We start from the raw sequence: 18,483 nt of genomic DNA, 5'->3' as shown, positions 1-18,483 counted from the left end.
GAGTTCATAAGCGGTTTTGTTTTCTGAAAATGTACGAGTTTCCTTTTAGTTTCTGAAAATGTTTTGACCCAAGAAAATCCCATATTTTCTTAAAAGTAATGTTTGGTTAACTGTTATATTGTACGGTTCTGCTTATGTTCAATTGTTATCCTAGGAAAATCCTATATTTTCCTAAAGTGTTTGTTAAGTGTTATCGAACGTGAAAGTAACGTACAAGTATCTACCATACTTAAAGTGTGTGTGTGCGAAGTTTCCTGAAAGTTTGGTTACCTTTAAGTGTACATTAATTTTATGACGTATATAAAACTAATAACTAAGTATAAAGTTTTCATAATCTTGATTACGAGTTCCATAACCATACTACAGACTAGATATGACTCGAGACGTGGCCAATATCTTCTATGACTTTTGTCACCTTTGAACCTTTCAGTTTGGCTGTAGCTAGCAGCCAGGTGCGGGATAGTCAGTCCCGTATAGATCTATACACTCAAGTCACGCTCTCCCCTTTTCGGAGATTCTGGTTACGGGGGCGGTCCTCCACTTTTGTGCCTAAGAAGTGTTGCAAAGGAGGTGTCTCCAATCTGAAGATTCATGAATTTAAAATTGAAATTATCGATACGGAAATCCTATTCTATTGGTGCTTTACTCTCGTGTCTAGGGGGAGTACTAACTAGGACCTGACTAAGTTCCAATGATACCTGTCCTTCACACTCGTGTCTAGGGGTGTTTTATTAAGGACAATACAAAAGTTCTATCTACTATCCTCCACTCGCGTATCTCTGTGGGGTGTTACCGAGGACAAAACAACATATTAAGTTTCCTATTCAAAGTTTAAAGGTTATGTTTTTAACTATTATTATGAGGAAAACCATTTGTGAAAAATACAAAATACGACAATTTATAACGTTTTTCACAAATTATATGATAATGTGATGTGCACATTCAAACGGTTATCTGCTATGATTTGTCAGTGTTAAAAACATATGTAATATGAAACACAACACATATAAAAATAAGTTTTCAGTACAAGTATTACTTGTACTTTTCTTGTATCCCCCCTAAAACAGTGAAAAACATTGAAAAAAAAGGTAGGGGTGAGAACTCACCAGGCGAGAAAACGTGACGTTTTGGATACTATGTGTCGGTTCGGGGCTTGATAACGTGCGAGGTTCCTATGTAATATGAAATGGTATACAAATGTATCTAATTAGACTTTAGTTCACTAATTAGATATGATAATACACTCCAATAAGCGAAAACACTTCAAATCAAGTGTTTGGAGTGACCCGGGTGACATCTACGGACAAATATGGCTTGGATAATGATTTGGGACTTCAAGAGTAAACTCCTTAGGGAGTTTACGGCCCTAAGACCATGCCCATATGAGTTCATGGCCATGAACTCATGGATGATGGGGTTTAAGGTGCTAAATGGTCAAATATCACTTGGGGAATTTAGCTGGGATCAAATCTAAGGCACAGGAATGAATTTAACTCACAAATGGACCACTTAATGGAGTTTACGATAGTAAACTAGAAGTTTACGGCCGTAAACTCCCCCCACACACAATCCTTATGTGTTTTGGTGGCTAGGACAATCACATGTGATTTAGACAATTTTTACAAGGTTTAGGATGAATTTTTGGGCACCATTTGACTAGCTTATGTGTGTTTACGGCCTTGGAACCTATCCTTGGGGGGTCATGGCCGTAAACACTCAAATAGAGGGTTTTTGTTATGTTTAAGGTCCTCAAATCGATTGTGGTTGGTTCTGGGATTTATTTCAAGGCTAATGGTGTGTTTAAATGGCTTTTAAACACTTGTTTTTGAGTTTACTCTTCAAGAATGATGAGTTTACGGCCCAAGTATGTTCTTGGGTAGTAAACTCATGTTTACTCCTCAAAAATCATGTTTAGGGTGTTCTAAGTCCGAATTGGTAAGCCATAAAGTCACATCTAAGTCCTAAAGTTGGTTTGGAGGGGTTTTAAGGCTCAAAAACCCAATTTACTTGAGTTTACGGCCCAAGCATGCTATAGGGCCGTAAACTCATGAGGATGGTCCTAAATCAATGTTTAAACTCAGATTTGAAGGCTAAATAGGTTGAATAACAAGTTAGGGAAGTTACCTTGAAGATTTGAAGCCTTAGTTTGATGTTTTGGACCTATTTTCTTTGGTTTGAGGAGAGAGGTTAGAGAGAGAGTAGTTAGAGAGGGAAAAGGCTTCAAATGGAAGCTTAATCTCCTTTAAATAGGTCCTAAGTTCGAGACACGGTGCAATTCCACCCGATACCGACGTTAAACGGGGCTTTTGGTCGCACCCGATTAAGATGTCGTAACCCGATATGGTTGAAACTAAAATGTTTCCGATCACTAATATGGAGTGTTAAAATGAGTTCTAAACATGTTTAGACATCCATTAAGTCATAATATAAATCTCAAAGATAATGACTTAATTTTAAAACTTAAACGGAAACAATTCGAAAGAGACGAATTTTATGGGCGGAAACGGGTTACAGCGATGGAGTAAACTTCGGGTTGTCACATTGTCAATGTCCATAAAGTTTTATGAAGTTGATCTTAGCAAATAGATAAGATCATCAAGGGTCTTGTCATAGTCTGTTTCATAGGAGTCCCAAAGGAACTCACTATGTGACTTAGAAAGTGATTGAACCACCAAATTTCTCAAGACTTTAACACCCAGCTCTCCCGACTTGTTAATATGTGACTTCATCTCCAAGATGTGATCACACCTAGACATTGCCTTGCCAATAGGGCTTGAGCGACCTTGAACTTATGGGTTAGGGAGAATAATTGGAGGAGGCAGAGAAAGGGAAGTTCCAAGAGATTTGGAAAGATCATAGATGTCTGAACTAGACATCCTTTTGGGAGATATTCAAGATAGTTGATTAAAAGTCCTTAATATAACACCCAATATAAAATATTAAGGCTAGGACCCAACAAACTATTTTATAACTTGGAAGAGGGATGCCGTAATCCAAGTTATAGAATATTTGAAGGTAGGTGAATGACGATTCACCAATTTTCCTCATGAAAAAAATACGAAATAATTTTGTTAGGTTTTTTAATTGGATTTGAAAATTCTAGATATTTTGAGATTCATTGAACTGTTCAATTGCATGTTTCAACCTCGAGTGTGCCCTTCAGTTTATGTGACTGGGATGCCGAGGATCACAAAACAAGGTGTGAAGTAACCATGCAAATATACTTGGTACCCTTAATATTTACCCCTTAATCGATGTGCCGATTAACCACACACGCTCCACCGATACTATGATACATATTAAGTTACCCATTCCCTACCTTGTTAAGTCCAGGTTAGTATGCCGGTTAATCACACACACTCCACCAACGACGTAAACAAAGTGCAAAGTGTAATTTCATGGATTAGAACTGTATTCACATTTTCCTCAGTAACTAAGATTGGGTATTCATAAGAGTTTAGTTACTTAGTATTTATCATTAATACTTTTAATGAATGGATAATTCTAGTACTTGTCCTACCCGTTCGGATAACGACCCTCCACCGGTCAAGGAAGCGGTGGGTGAGAGTGGATACCCATTAAACTGCCATTTTATAGGCAGTAACCTTATATCCCCTTATAGAGCGGCTTTGTGAATGAGGCCTACCAATGGTAAGACTGACTTTACGTGAATGAGGCCTACCAACGGTAAGACTGACTTTACTCTTATACATATATATAAGTATTGTTAACTTATAATATTATAAAGTATAAGGATTGAATTTTAACTTTTCAAATTCTAAGGGCTAACTTGGAACTAAAGTATTCATAAGTGAAAACTTTTCAAATTCCAAAACTTGAGGGTAAGTTTTGAAAATATTCAAAACTAATTAATTCCATAACTTATGAGTTTAAAGTAGTTTTAAATAAAAACTCTTCAAGTTCCATAACTTGAGGATAAGTTATGGAAGACTTTAAGCTATTAAAGAATGTAACTTTCTTTATTTTGTAACTTATGGAACTAATTAAGGTTACACATTTTATTACTTAATGAAGTGAATTTTGTACCTCCACAACTTGAGGACAAGTTATGGAGTCATAAAACCATTTAATGAGGACAAGACTCTTCATTTTGTAACCATTGCCAACTTTTATGAGTTTTAAGAAACTTTAATGTGACTTTTTATGTAACATGAGGACATGTTACACAAACAAATGTTAGAATCAATTCTTAGATTAAAATGGATCAAAGACACATAATCAATCAACCTTTCTAATAATCTAAGCAACTCATATGAACAAAGATAATTCACATCAAACTTTTTCATGTAATTAGCATAACTCTTAAACTAATACAAAACATGAATCTATTGACAATTATCTGTGAAATTGGATTAGCATGAGCATTACTAGATCAAAAACAAATTTATAAGCTAATAAGCAGCTTATGGTAGTGTTCCTAGGCCAATTCCAGCCAAAAACACGAAGATATGCTGTCCGGAGGCCAAAATCATCGAATTCTTCATGGAACTCGTCGAGTTCACGCTCTAATACATGAACTCATCGAGTTTTCTACCAGAACTCGTCGAGTTTTGGGCCCTGATAGATTCTTGGCTTCGAAAAATCTATTTGCATCAAGTATAAGAGAAAGCAAACCTACGCTCTGATACCACTGATGGGATTTGAGCATTCTAACACTCCTAAGTGTACATGCAACCCTAAATACCTTGGATGTATGTTTTCTTTATTATACATGCAAATATGAACTTTCCAAGGTATTCATCCTATCTAGCATAATAACATTGATTCATATGAATATATCAAGTTAGAATTACATACTTCTTTGATGTAGAATGTCTTCATGAAACTTGAGTGATTAGTGCGCCAAGTGTGACACCTCAAATGGTTCACACAACACCAAATGCACATGGAATGACATGAGAGAAATGGAACACTTCATAAAATCGGTTAGCCCTTATTTCTCACACATAGTCGCCCATTTTCTCCAAGAATAAGATCATTATATAGTCTTTCATTTCCATGATCCATGGATACAAATACACCATGGAGCATCCATGGAGCATCTTATGAGTTTAACCCTAACATGACAATCCATGGAGCATCTTATGGGTTTTAGCCCAACTTGACAATCCATGGAGCATTAGCCCACTATATAAGTATGGATGATTTACACACTCAACCCATATATTTAATTAGTCTTCTTTTGATCACTTAATTAATTCTACATTAATTCTTGATCAATATTAATTAAATAATCTTATTAATATATATTAGAACTTATAATATATAAACAAACCTCAAGTGTTATTTCTCTTATTTTAGTCTATCCAAATGCATGATGTCATGCAACCCAAATGGACCATGCCGGGTCGGGTTAAGTCTTACCAATTACAATTATGGACTTAGGCATTAATACATCAGTCGTGCCGGTTGGTAAGGGAAGAGGTCTCCAGTCTTTCTAGATGGCATGCTTTGAGTGGTGTCAGATCTCCCTCAACAGGTAATTTTTTCAATTTTAGAAAAATCATAAATATTGCATACAAGCTCCTTTTTCAATGTTTTTGATATCCTCGGGTTCATATCGATGAGTACTACAACTTTCATTTAGATTTCATCGGCTAATTCACAATCTATTTTCACTTCACATTCTGTAAAGATTACATTGTGAATGTTTTTGCGAGACTCATAATTTCTTCATACAGACTCCATTCTCGATGTTCTCTATTTTCACACCCCAAAACCAAGAGTGGCGGAAGCGTTCTGGGGTGGAGGACGTCATGTAAAGTATCACAACAGTGTAAAGTAGTAAACAATCAACATCATCATCCATTACATTAATAGTATAATTTTAATAAAAATGTGTTCTTTCATAAAATAAGACACCATAATAAATAATCAAAATAAAAGACGAGTCTTGACTGCTCAATCTTCTCAAAACCTGGTCATCGTACCTGTCTACTCATGACCTGAGAATACAAGTTATTTTGAAAGAGTTTATCAGCATAAAGCTGGTGACTTCATATGTATTTTAGTGTCATTGATTTGTAAAAACTATAAAGAAAAGACTTGTAAATGTTTGATGAAAAGTGTGTATAAGTATGAAAACCCTTGTAAATCCTATATTTCCTATTAGTAGTAAATGTTGTCTTCTACCAAGACCCGACTGTTTTGAAAGTAGGCTTCTTTGTAAGAATGACGGTTTTTCCATGTATAATTATTATTATAAAAATATAGTGTACCTTTTCGTTTATGTGAAAGTATCACAAAATAAAGGTAACAAGGAAAATAATATATTCATTTGAAATCGTATCAAAATATATTCTACCTCATCATTTATGTGAACGTGTCGCAAAGTAAAGGTAATAAGGAAAATTGTATAATCCTTAAAAATGTATCCATTTGTCTAGGATAAACACGGCGCGGTAAATCGCCGAACAGTACAACCGAGAACATACGTTGATGAACACACCTACTGTAGCGAGCAACTAAGTGTAGGATGGTCAGTCTAGGAGTGTGTAGTAGTATCTCTTCATATAGTATGTAGTAGTGTCTCTTCATATAGTATGTACTAGTGTCTCTTCATATAGTATGTATTAGTGTCTCTTCATTTAGTGTGTATTAGTGTCTCCTCATTTAGTGTGTATTAGTGTCTCTTCATTTAATGTGTACGAATGTCTCTTCATTTAGTGTGTATTAGAGTAGTGTATGTATTGTTTATAGTATGCATTGACTCATGTATGAACTAACTCTTAGTGTGATTCCTTGTACTAGGAATAGTAAATAGTATCTGCTAACTATACCTATTATAGTTACTAGTAATGTATGTGTATAATCGAAAGTATGCATTTTCTATTGAATTGACTGATAGAACTTTTATATCTATATATGTATACATAATATATGACTAATATTTAGACAACACTCAGACAAATAACGAATATCCTAAGGCCACATCCAAACAAGGAAAAGTAATTAAAGTGAGCTAGCAGTCCTAAGTCCTTTAAACATTACTTATATAACTATACAAATATACGCATGCATTTTACAACATAAAAGTATAAAAGAAGTTTTGTAAAACCTTTGAAATTTTAATAAATAAGAATTGATGACTTGATGTCAGTTTATAAAACGATTTAAAAGCAATTTGTTTGATAAGAACAGTTTAAAGTATAAGAAATCCTTTGTTTGAAACACAGCTTGAAGTACATGAAAACCTTTGTTTGAAACATAGTTATAACAGAGTTTGAAAGGAAAGATATAGTATGTAAGACAGTTTGATAAAGAGTTTAACATGTAAAAATGTTTTGAGAAATCATTTTGAAGTACTATGCTTAGTAACACAGCTAAAAGTGTAGTAAATCCATAGTTTGATAGTTGTTAATCACATGTGATTGATATGATAACTATCATGATTCAACTTGTATCCCCCTATAAAAGCATTTAAAAACATTTAAAAGGTTAATTAAGGGGTATGAACTCACCTGTAGTGAGTGGATTGTATGGAAGAGTCGGACAAAGTGCTAGGTGTCAAGTGAAGACTTGAACACACACAATGATCCTACAAACATATAAAGATATATATATATATATATATATATATATATATGTGTGTGTGTGTGTGTGTAACTAATTAGTTATTATAACACTAATTAAGTAAGTATAAACACCCTAATGCATGGACACACTTTGGTTTAAGTGTTAGAAGGTCATATGGTTGCATCTAAGGGGTGTAAAGCATTGTTATGGAGTTCACGTCCCAAGGGCCACTGCCCTTGGAGTTTACGGCCCTAGTGGGTTTATGGCCATAAACCAATGGCAAACTCCATAATCGTGAAGTTTAAGGCCCTTAATTCAATGGTGGTTGGTTCTAGTCTAGATTCTAAGCATTGGGAAGGAAAATAGGGCATCATTGCACACTTATAGGGAGTTTACGGCCTTGGGAGATCCTTGGCCGTAAACTCTCTTCCAACCCATAATTCTTGATGTTTCTAAGGCGTAAACAAATTCAATATAGTACACCACAAGCTAGGGCAAGAGTACTTACAATGTAGAAGCTTGTTCGGGTGTTTTAAGATCCAAAACACACAAGTGTTCTTAGTGTTCTTGAGGATCTTAAAGACCTAAGCTTAAAAGATGGAATTGTGGGTGGATTCAAGTAGAAAGGATGTAATCAACACAAAGATGGAAGAGATGTCTTACATATGTGAATATTTGAAGAGAAACTTGAAGATCCTTGGGAGAGAAATCGGATTTCTCTAGTTAGAAGTGGTAGAAATGAAGAAAATGACTAAGTTTTTCTTATATAGGCAGGGATTTTATGGCTCCATGAGTTTACGGCCGTAAACTCATGGTCTCATGGCCGTAAACTCATCATTTGAGGGTTTAAGGCTTGTTTGACAGTTTCTAAGTTCAATTGACACGCTTATTCACTCAATCCTTTGATGTATAATAGCTTAGAATGCTCAAACACATTCTTAACCGTGCTAAAAGTTAGCAGGAGTAAATTTGACTTTCAATGAAGTGCTTGACTGTAGGGTTTATACAAATGGAAATTTCGGGTTGTCACATCATCCCCCCATTAGAGAGAATTTGTCCCGAAATTAGAGTTTAAGCAAGGAAGTAGGTACGAATAATCGAGTAAAGAGATGAGGATACTTCTTATTCGATTGTTCCTCATGCTCCCAAGTGAACTCAGGTCCTCGCTTGGCATTCCAACGAACCTTCACTAATGGGATGCAACTTTGCTTCGTCCGCTTGACCTCTCAGTCCATGGTGACTATGATTCTTCCACGAAGGTGAGGCTCTCATTGATCTTGATCTCGTTGAGTGGGATTACAAGAGTCTTGATGGAAAGGTACTTTTTCAACTTTCAAGGAGTGGGAAGTAGAATGAATGTTACTGAGTTCGTGGAGTAGGTTGAATCTGTAAGTTACAGGGCCGATTCTAGCAAGAATCCCAAAAGGCCCTATGTACCTTGGATTTAGCTTTCCAATATTTCTAGAGCGTATCAAGCCTTTCCAGGGTGAGGTTTTCAAAGGAACGTTGTCTCCCCCTCGAAATTTCAGAGGTTTCCTTCTATTGTCAGCATAGCTTAGAAATTTGCAAATTTCTGTAGGCGTCTTTGGTGCTGACTAATTCTCAACGGTTCTGATTTTGGAAGGGTCAACATGAATTCCCACTTCACTAATAGCGTGACTTAGGACTTCGACTCTTCAAATCCAAAATTCATATTTGGAGAACTTCGTGTAGTGCTTCTCTGATCGTAATGTTTACATGGTTTGTCCTAGATGATTCTATGCTCTTTCTTACTACGAGAGTAGATAAGTAGGTCATTTATAAGGATAATGATGAACAGATCCAAGTAAGGACGGCATACCTTATTCATTACGTCCATGAATACTACGACACATTTGTCTTATCCGAGGGGTATCACTACGGACTTGTAGCGTCCACATTGAGTTCTGAAGGTCTTCCTCGGGACATCATTCTCTAACACTTGTAACTGGTGATATTCGGATCTCAGGTCCATCTCCAAAAGGTAAATCGTTCCTTGTGGTTGGTCAATCAATTCATCTATGCGAGGCAGAGGGTAGTGATTCCTAATGGAAATCTTGTCGAGGTCTCTGTTAGTTGATGCACATATGAAGCAATCTATCTTTCTTCTTGATGAACAAGACCGGAGTTCCCCAGGGTGAGGAGCTTGGTCCTACAGAGCTCTTGCTGAGCAGTTCGTTAAATTGACCGAACAATTCTTGCATCTCTGTAAGTGCTATACTATAGGGAAAATCGGTTATAGTGGTAGCATTTGATTGAATTCTAAGTTTATTTGCATGATAGCACGATCATTCGTAGTCTTGAGCAGTCTCTGTCCTAAAGTTCATATTAGAAGTCATACATGGTTCATCAATCACAGGCTCATGTGTACGAGTCGTAAATAATTAAGATTGAAAAGGTAATCGAATAAATGATTATTCTTTAAGCTCACATGAAAACAAGGAAAAGAAGTTAAATCGGAACCATCAATTCTCAACCTGTAGAACCTTGATTATATATCACCATTGTGTATACATTCCTCAGCGATAGATCAACCGTATGGGTCTTCGGATTGAACTTGACGTACTGTACGAGTGGTATTCCGGGGAGGTTTTCTAAGGTTTCTTCGGGAAGGACATGAAACATAAGGTACTCTATGCATGAGTACCTCGAAGTTTTGGAATGAGGGATTCGCTAGAAAGGAGATTATAGAGAAAGAGATTTACGCACAAAACTGGTATTGTGAGGATCGAACTGACTCAAGTTGTTTGATAATATCGGACTCACATGGAAATAAAGGCATTAGACTTGATCATAAAGGCATTACAGACAAAATACAACAGTGCAGCTTTTAACGGAGTTCTAGTATTTAGATTAACTACAAGACTACTGCTGCGAACAAGGTATACTACAAAAAGCAAGTATACGCAGCACGAGGGCCCCTTGACTGAAGGGATATCACAAAAGATAAGACTCTACTTGCACTAGTTTTTAACAATTTATGAGTCTATTACAACGAAACGCCTTAATTACTTCAATGTGGGTCCGAAGTACTCTCTCCTGCGGTAGTGATCCTTAGTATCTTCCCGTCTGCACTAGAGTTCTTTGTTATTGGACAATCCTCCTCGAGGTGTCCTGTCTCACCGCATTGGTGACATATTTGGCTTGCACCAACATCGGTGGTGGAAGTGATGTGTTGGGTCGGAGTTATATAGACACGAGTGCTTTTGTTGTTCTTCCCTTTTGGACAATTCCTTTTATAGTGTCCGGTTTCACCGTAACCATAGCAAGCCTGGTTGACTCCGATGTTAGGGATTTGAGTGATGGGTCGTGCCGGTGCTCCACAGCTATGGGCATGGTGCCCTATTTTGTGGCAATTGCAGCATTGCATTTCATGCCAAGCCCCATTATGATGAAAGCTACACTTGTTACACTTTGGGAGTTTTCTCTCGTATGGTCTGATCGGTGCTAAAATGGTAGAGGTTGCCACTTGTTGCTGTTGTATGGCTAGTCTTTGGGATCGCTTGTGCTCCTTTTGGGCTTGACGCTTTCGTTTCCTATTCTCAGTTTTACGGCTTTGCAAGTCTGTGAATGTTATCGTTTGTTGGCTTCCCGGATCGATACAATGATCAGAATTTTCAACCCGTTTTCCAGTCTTTTTCGCGTTGCTAGAGCTGAGGTTTGCAACGACAGCTATCAAGGGAGTTGTTACCACAGCTTGGCAAGTAGCGGCATCGATATGAAGGATAGGGGTTTCGTTGTTCGGCTGACTATTTCTGGATGAAGACATGATTCTATTATACGAAAGAAAATGAGTTCGTGAGAGATTATGGTTGAACCTAGATGTATTCCAATCATTCATGTAAAGAGTAGAAGTATGTTCTCTACGGTTTGACCTGCATCCCTATGATGCAGTCCTAGTAAAGAGTAGAAGTAAGTTCATAGAATGGTCACAAGATGTTTGTCGTCCAAACCGGGGTGTAACAACCCGTCATTTCAGATCATTGAAGATCCAGTCTTGTAACCTCTTTGAAAAAGGGATTAGAATATCATCGAAAAATGAAGTATTCAAAAACTCTGTTTGGAGTACGCTATGTAGTAAATATCGTCTCAAGGTTTTCATACATATAAAGAACACAAAAATCCGAGTTATAACGAAGAAGTTATGACCATTCTAAGTTTCCGACAAAAACCGGCAATACGAAGCTACGTAAAAACGCAAAGTTTCAATAAAACACTTTTTGACCTTAGGTGTCTAAATGAAAGTCATGGATATCGTTAAACTACAAACGTGCATAAAAAGAACGCTCAAATCGGACATCGTGTGAAAAAGTTATGAATTTTTAAAGAAATTCCTTAATCACGTCATTTTAATAAATAAATAATAAAAATAATTTCGGAATTTGCCGACGGAATCTAAATGAAAGTTGTAGATGTTAGTCTCACCTACGCGTGGATATAAAGAACTTCGAAAACGGAGTTCGTATGAAGGAGATATGAATTTTTGAAGTTTGATAAATAATTAATATATATTTTTATTAAAAACTTCGGTATTATCCGAAGTCTGAGTCACGCAAGTACGCCCTGTGTACTCAAGGGCTTGGCCTCGGATCATCCACGTCGCCCTTATGCGAGCCTACCCCCCATCCCATCCGAAGTCCGAGGCAGTCAAGGACTCGGTCATGCGTGACGTACGCGTACGCCCCGCTTACCGAGGCGGTTCCAGCCTCCTATAAATAGGATGCGAGGGTTCCCGGAAAAATTGCTCATTCTCTCTCACTTTTCTTGCGTTTTACCTCGTTTTCTGTGCTCGCACTACCCCGAAGCCCTGGTCATTTTGTGCAAGTCCCGAAGGTCGATTTTACTCCCGAGAAATCCCAAGAAAATCCGCTCTTTCAAGCCAAAGTTCCGCTCGATTTTCGTCACACCTTCTTCAAACTATTAAGGGAGTTCATACCCCCTTCAAACACACTTTAAATACATTTTAAATGCTGTTATACTCTTTTACCGGGGGGGGGGGGGGGGGATACAAGTAAACATACGGTTATTATCGTGTATTTTATAAAGTTTCACTTCATTTGTTTTATTGAATATATCACTTGGAATTCATTACTACTATGGAAAACTCTTGTCATACTTTGCGTGCATTAGACTTATACAAAGTATATAGTGATTTCAAAGTACCTTTCGTTGCTAAGTCGTTTTACACATTCTAAAAACTTATGATTTATGCTTTGTCAAACATTGTGAAAAAAAGGATAAACTTTGCATACAAAACTATCATTATAATACAGACTTAGTTGAGAATCCATGAGACGTGTATATCTTCAAACACTACTTTCTTATTAGAAAGTAATGCTGCAAGTCCTGTCTATAACCAGAGTCTCCCGTTAGGAGAACGTGTCAAATGTGTATAGATCTATACGGGAAGTCATGATCCCGCGCCCTGACTGTTAGCTACAGTCCGTCCTTTGGGGTGACAGTTGTCATAACGCTGTGACGCCTGAAGAACGTCGCTATAGGCATATTATGTTTAGTATGGTTATAAAACTCATTGGATATACAATTATTATGGTATTATGCTTTTATGAACGAGTAGATATTAAAACTATTCTTCATCTAACAAATGCGATCTTCGTATAGCTTTATTATCTAAAACTATGACACGACTTTTAAGAACGTCGGTTGCTTGCGATTTTCGGTCTTAGAGACTACCAGTTATGTTAGGAAAATAAGGGTTTTTCCTATATGCAAACAAAACAACTAATAGGAAATTAAGGGATTTTCCTGGTGCAATTATTTACAACTTGTAACACGAACATTCATATGCATTTCATACTTTTATAAGAAAATAAGGGTTTTTCTTGGAAAACACAACAATTCATATCTCAACCATTAGGGAAAATATGGGATTTTCTGGATCTAATACATTCATTTTCAACACAACAAATCATAACTCTTTACATTTGAAATACTGCGTTTTCTGGAAAACATACACGAACTTTTGAATGGCGTACATTTTCTCAAAACAATACTCATGAACTCACCAACTTAATTGTCGACACTTTCTCTTTGAAATAACTTGTATTCTCAGGGAACCTCTAAGCTGATTGGAAATCAACTTTTGGGGATTAACGTACTGACGTTAATCACTTCTTTTGAAAGATGTTTATGTATTTAACTTTTGAACATGTAACGAATACAATTATGTAAACATTTTGGAAACTTTAATATTATGGTGGTGTGTACTTTCCTTTCTATGAACTGTTATGATACTAAATATGATGTCCTCCGCCCCCAAACGTTTCCGCCGTTCTAGTTTGGGGGTGTGACAGATTGGTATCAGAGCTTTGTTTATAGGGAATTAAGTATATCAAAACCATTTCTTTTTGGTATACAACTATAAACTCAACTGGGCAAAAACACTCTGAGAAGAGTCATACTTTTAAAATTAAATTTATTTAGTTTTTAAGGTAAGCATGCACTTATTTCATACTACTAACAGTTTCATATCGAATAACTTTAGAAGTATTATAAATAAGTTGTGCAGTACAGGTACGCCTTGGGACATGTAATGGGAACTGGGAAGAATATAGCCTGATCAACTATATTTGTCCGAGAGACGACTAACGCATGCCAAGGAGTGTCTGCAGTGGACAACAATTTTAAAACTTACCAAAAGCACATCATTACATAATACTAAGAGAGTTTTGTGTTGTCATCAAACATTAAACTTAAGGGTAAGTTTCATGTGCTCTAGCTTATAGTAAATTCTTCACCCTATTCTCGTACAGACTCAATAGCGGGATTCCATCACCCCAATGACCCCTACTACCCCAACCAAGGTAATGGAGGGTGGATTGAAGAAGATCCTGAAGAAGACGAAGAGCCTATAGAGTTGGAGGAAGGAGATGACTCTGGCACAGATTCGGAGCCAGAAATTATCAATCCACCAATCCCACAACCTCCCGTCCACGTAAGGAACTTCCAAGGACCCACTCCTGTGTGGGGAAGTCACCTCCACCATTGGAGCCAACAACAAAGCTTACGCCCTCCTTACAGCATGTGCCGAGACTTCTATGATGTCAGAGGCGGGGGATCAGCAGACCGAGCACTTCCGGTCATGGTTGGCAAACTCGCCAACCAGTGCTATCAATCTGGAGTGCAAGCCAACCGAATCCGAGAGGTCAACGTGGAAGTACAAATCCACAAGGCCAATATCAACCGCTTAGAGATGTTGCAGAACGACATCCACCTTCGCGCAGAAGCATTCCAAGCACAAGCAAATGCAGCCTTCGCAGAATTGAGGGAACAACAAGCTACGTTTGATAGGCGCCTCATGGAGTCAAAGCGGTCCGACACGGAGTCAAGCTCCAAGCGCAAACCGCGCCGCAAGTAGTACTTGCCTGAATCTCAATTTTTGTTATAAATTAGGACTTCGCATAAAAAGTATTATTTTCTTTAAAATTTTCTGTAATCGGAGACCTTTAGAAAGGTCAAAAACTTTTGTCTAGACTCAGATGTAACACATCTATACGTTTAATATATATATAAGGGCATATCCCTTTCTTGTTGTTAATTATGCGTAGTTCATTCAATTCATGAGTTTATCTATTCAAACTCCATTTGTAAATCGAACTCAAAACCCTGTGTAGGTCAAACCAAATTCTTAAACTATTAAGGAGAGTTAAATCATTATCATTCAACTCTGAAGTATCAAAACTTATAAATTTTCGTTTTCTTTTGGCAGCGCGATGCCTCCTCGTCCAAACCTGAGGCCCAGACCGGGCACGGCACCACCACCACCTCCACCACCAACTTATGATCCAGCCATGGTCCAGGCTGCTATCACAGCAGCAGTAACTGCAGCCCTCTCGCAAATAAACTCCCACGGAAATGGAGGGGCAGGAAGCAGCACGAATCATTCCAATCATGGCACTGGTCGTGGTCAAGTAAGAGAATGTACTTACAAGGAGTTCTCTAACGCTAAGCCAAAATTTTTTAATGGAATTGGGGGAGTCATTGCACTAATGCAATGGTTCAAGAAGACTGAAACGGTCTTCGAGATCTGCTCATGCCTGGAAGCAAGCAAAGTCAAGTTCGCTGCTTGCACCTTCATTGATCGAGCCCTCACTTGGTGGAAAAGCCATGTGAATTTGGTGACGCTCACTGTCGCCAATGCCATGAGTTGGGAGGATCTGAAGGTTCTACTACTGGAAGAATACTTCCCAAGGGGCGAAGTGCAAAAGCTTGAGTAGGAGCTCTGGAATCTGAAAATGATTGGGTTTGACCTAGTCGCCTACACAACTAGGTTCAATGACCTCGCTGCATTGTGCCCTACCATGGTCAAACCAGAATCAAAGAAGGTTGAAAGGTACATTTGGGGGTTGTCACCCCAGATTCAAGGGCATGTCCTAGCTTCCAGCCCTGTTACCTACAACAGCGCTAAACGCCTGGCTCAGCGACTCATCGACCACAGAGTAAAACACGGTACCATTGCAGCAACCGCAAATCCATCTAAGGCGGCCCAGGGCTAGAGTAGGCCTTGGAACAAGAGGAGGGGACAAACCCTCCAGGAGAACCCCAAGAAACAACAAGTTGTAGCGACCCATGCTATGACTGTACCTGCCAACCCTGCCCTTACAAGCTCATATAATGGGAAACTTCCTAAGTGCAATCGATGCAACTTCCACCACCACGGTCCTTGTCATGATCTTCAATGCACCAAGTGCAATAAGAAGGGACATACAGCCCGCTATTGCAAAGAGCCAACCCAACCATCCGCCCCCACTGCTAATACTGGGGTAAGTTGTGCCTGCTTTGAGTACGGAGACACGGGGCACTACCGCAAGGACTGCCCATAGACAAACAACCGGAATACCGGCGGAAGGGGCCGAGTTTTTGCAATGGGACAAGATGAAGCCATTGCGGACCCTACTGTGGTTACGGGTACGTTTATTCTCGATAACTCGTATGCATGCATTTTGTTTGATAGTGGAGCGGAAAGGAGTTTTGTGAGTCACGACTTTAAAGTCCTGCTAAAACCAATACCACAATCATTAAGTGAACCATTCATAGTAGAAAAGGCCAACGGGAAAACCGAAGGCACTAAGGAGATATACTTAAACTGCACCCTAACTATAAACGATAATCCCTTTTCAATCAGCCTCATGCCAGTCTCGATTAAGAGTTTCGATGTCATCGTTGGCATGGATTGGCTGAGTTCTCATCGTGCGGACATTTTATGTTACGATAAGGCCGTTCGCCTTAATCTGCCAACCGGCGAAACTTTCATTGTCTTGGGCGACAAACCCAGTACCACTCTTCGTATCATCTCAAGTATCCAAACTCATAAGTGCCTACGCAAGGAGTGTCACGCATTTTTGGCACATGTTGTACATATGAAACGCGAAGTCCAGGACGTCAAGAATGTGCCCGACGTATGCGATTTTCCCAACGTTTTTCCCGAGGATCTTCCGGGAATACTTCCCGTGAGACTAGTTGAGTTCAGAATCGATCTGGTTCCCAGAGCTATCCCAGTAGCCAAAGCACCCTATCGATTAGCCCCGACAGAGATGCAAGAGCTATCCAGCCAACTGAATGAGCTACTTGAAAAAGGATTCACTAGGCCGAACTTCTCACCATGGGGAGCACCCGTGTTGTTCGTGAAAAAGAAGGATGGATCATTCAGGATGTGCGTCGACTACCGAGAACTCAACAAACTTACCATCAAGAACCAATACCCTCTACCCCGAATCGACGACTTATTCGACCAACTCCAAGGAGCCAACTACTTCTCCAAGATCGATCTGAAATTGGGATATCACCAGCTGCGAGTCCTGGAGAGTGATGTTCCCAAGACGGCCTTCCGAACGAGATACGGACATTACGAGTTCGTAGTGATGCCGTTCGGACTAACCAATGCCCCGACCGTATTCATGGATCTAATGAATCGGGTATGTCGTCCATACTTGGATAAATTTGTGATAGTATTCATAGACGACATACTCATTTATTCAAAGAATAAAGAAGAGCATAGTCAACATCTGAGGAAAGTCTTAGAGACGTTACGGACTGAGAGGCTGTATGCAAAATTCTCAAAATGTGAGTTTTGGATTAGAAAGGTGGACTTCCTCGGCCACGTGGTCAGCAAGGAAGGAATCCACGTGGATCCATAAAAAATCAAGGCTATCAAAAACTGGTCTGCACCAACTACACCAACAGAAATTCGCTAATTTCTAGGTCTTGCTGGTTATTATCGAAGGTTCATTCAGAATTTCTCCAGCATCGCAAAGCCTCTTACCGCTTTAACCCAGAAAGGTGTGACCTACAACTGGGGAGAAAAGCAAGATGCTGCATTTCAGACTTTGAAACAGGCCCTTTGCAGAGCACCCATCCTTTCTCTTCCAGAGGGGACCGAAGATTTTGTGGTGTATTGCGACACTTCGAAGCAAGGGCTGGGCTGTGTGCTAATGCAGAGAGGAAAGGTTATTGCATATGCCTCACGACAATTGAAAACACATGAGGTCAACTATCCCACTCATGACTTAGAACTTGGGGCGGTGGTCTTCGCTCTTAAAATCTGGAGACACTACCTATACGGTACCAAGTGCACTATCTTTACAGACCACAAGAGCCTCCAACACATCTTCGACCAGAAGGAGTTGAACATGAGACATCGATGTTGGTTCGAATTGCTCAACGACTACGAATGTCAGATTCGCTATCATCCAGGAAAGGCAAACGTCATGGCAGATGCCCTTAGTCGTAAGGAGTACTCTGGCCGAAGAGTGAAGTCATTAGCCATGTCGATCCATTCGCACCTGTCAGCACAAGTCAAGGAAGCTCAAATAGAGGCCTTGAAACCCGAAAACGTGACAGGTGAGACCCTTAGGGGAATGGACAAGAACTTAGAAATCAAGAGTGACGGAGCACGCTACCTCATGAACC

Source organism: Lactuca saligna, chromosome 4 (assembly GCF_052625555.1).
Source record: "Lactuca saligna cultivar CGN05327 chromosome 4, ASM5262555v1, whole genome shotgun sequence".
Classification (NCBI taxonomy): domain Eukaryota; kingdom Viridiplantae; phylum Streptophyta; class Magnoliopsida; order Asterales; family Asteraceae; genus Lactuca; species Lactuca saligna.
This window is presented reverse-complemented; position numbering follows the sequence as displayed.